This window comes from Pinus tabuliformis, chromosome 5_2, assembly GCF_031772625.1.
Source record: "Pinus tabuliformis cultivar Carrire ecotype Pingquan chromosome 5_2, CPIR1, whole genome shotgun sequence".
Lineage (NCBI taxonomy): Eukaryota > Viridiplantae > Streptophyta > Pinopsida > Pinales > Pinaceae > Pinus > Pinus tabuliformis.
This window is the reverse complement of record NC_142306.1, coordinates 761817475-761819855: the sequence shown is the minus strand read 5'-3', so window position 1 is coordinate 761819855 and position 2381 is coordinate 761817475.

Here is a 2381-nt window from a genome sequence, read left to right as displayed (position 1 = left end):
TTAGAACCCACTACTATGGTTCATACTAAGGACAATAGAACGTGAGAAAAGAGTGAACCTCTGAGTGAGAAGAAGAAGAATAAAAGGAAATTGAAAGGAAAAGAAGCAAGAAAGGAAGGAGAAGAAGAAACTCCATAAACCATTAGAGGAAGAAACCCCAGAATAAATTGAGAAATCTTAGGATCTTAGAAAACCCAAGGAGCTTGAAAATGTTAAGAGAAATTGGATTGTTGTATCAAATTGGGACACCAAGAATCTTGTACAATATTTAGATTGTAGGGAAGACTCACCAAGTAGAAAATTGGTCAAGCCATTAACTGAAGGAGTCTGAGAAGATGAATCTCACAAATATCAATATGAAGCATAGGATACTAGGACAATTTAAAGATTTTTTTGACTAGGGGTTGTGAGGATGAGCCATTGGAAAAGGATGATGAATAAAGAGGCAAAGAAGTTGAAGAAGAAGATGATGAAGGGATGGATATTGATGTGACCTCTATTCTAAGTGGTATTCCTTTAAGCAAAGAAGTCAATGCCCATAAATTTTTTGAATAGGACACACAATGATAATGAGAAGTGGATGAATAGCATGGATTGGAGATATAAGGAGAGAGAGGCCAAGTAGCGAGAAAGGCCAGGTTGAGATATAGATCAACAAAACTAGAGATGCAGCAAGAGTGTGGTCATATGAATAAGAAAATAGAGATGGTGTTAATGGCTTAAGTTTTAGTGAAGGAGCAGGTGTGCGATGACAGTCGTAGTGGCGTGATAATACGAGTGGTGTGTGAAAACGCTAAGGGTTTTTGGTCCAATTTATAAAATCCCATCGTAGCCAATTGTATTACTATAAGAAGTTGTAAGACATGTTGTTCAGGAATACATGTTGTGCATGAATACATGATGGCTCAAGTTGTGGAATGAACCACTTGGATAGGTGCAACAGTGACATGTGTACTCATATGCTAGTTTGAGGTTAGTTGTTGTACGACCTTAATACTTTGATCAGGAATACATGTAGTCTAGTGGTTCATGGAGTTGTCAAGTTGTGGAATGGAAGGTGTACTGATATCCTAGCTTGACAATGAGAATGTGAGATCTCAGATGAGATGGTTAATGAACCATGTATGATAAAAAGTATCCTAGATAACTAGTGGGTACAATGGTTAATTACCCATGTTTTTCAGTAGATGTTAACCTTTTTATATAGGTCTCAATAGAATGATTAGGACCAATTTAATCTTCCTTAGTCCAATTTACAGGGGGATATTTTTAGGATAGTTTAGGTAAACTTTATTTGATCAAGTTATCTGTGACTTTTGAGCTCAAGGTTTATGAAAATTTGTGGTATTGACCTATGATATTCATGTGTAATGTGGACTTTTTAAAGGAAGAAAGAGTCTAGGTAAAGTGTTCCTCGTGGTCATTCAGATTCCAACTAATGATGTCTTTAGACACCACTACTTCTCTTGGTTTCATGGTCCCAATGGTTACTAACACCACATGCTCAAAAAATCATAACATGTTTAATATTTCATCTATAGATACTCTAAGAATACTTTAGAATATTACATGGAGGTTAAATCCCTACCATCCACCTAATAATTATTGATCTAATTAAATTAAAAATTTGGAAATTTTATTCCGAAATAAACACCTTAATCAATGTAATTATTAATTATTGTATTTATCTACCCCAATTCTATTAATTTTATTCTTAAATATATGTACAAAATACAACTATATTTAATAAACTTTTACATATTAAAATTAATATTACTCTTATTAAATAAAAATTCCATACCATGTACTACTAAGATTTAAACTTTTTATTTATTAAAATAGAGTAACAATAATATGGAAGTCTATATTGCATAATATTAATATAAATTTAATGTGAATAATCTAATTAATAAAATTATACCTATTAAAATTAATATTACTCGTATTAAATTAAAATTTCATACCATTACTACTAAGATTTAAATTTATTTTATTAAAATAGAGTAACAACAATATTGAATTCTAGATTGCATAATACTAGCGATTGCACCAGTAAGTGAAAAGAAAGGCCGATAAGAGTGTTAAATTGAAAGAATTGTATTTTGGTTTAAAATAATAAATGTTCTAATAAATTTAGGTTGTGTAGTGTATTTCTGTTTTTTTTCCTTTTAATTACAACGTAGATGTTACCTTTTTGAAAATGGTCAGGCCAAGCTTTCATCTACCCTTTTTGTCTAAGTGTGACATATGTCCACACTGTTAAATGTGACATATGCCTATATTCCAAATATTCTATAGGAAAGCTATACCTTGAACACTTTATATTTACTTTACTATGTAGACTTAGTAAATTGTGGTAAGACGGTTATGGTTAATGAGAA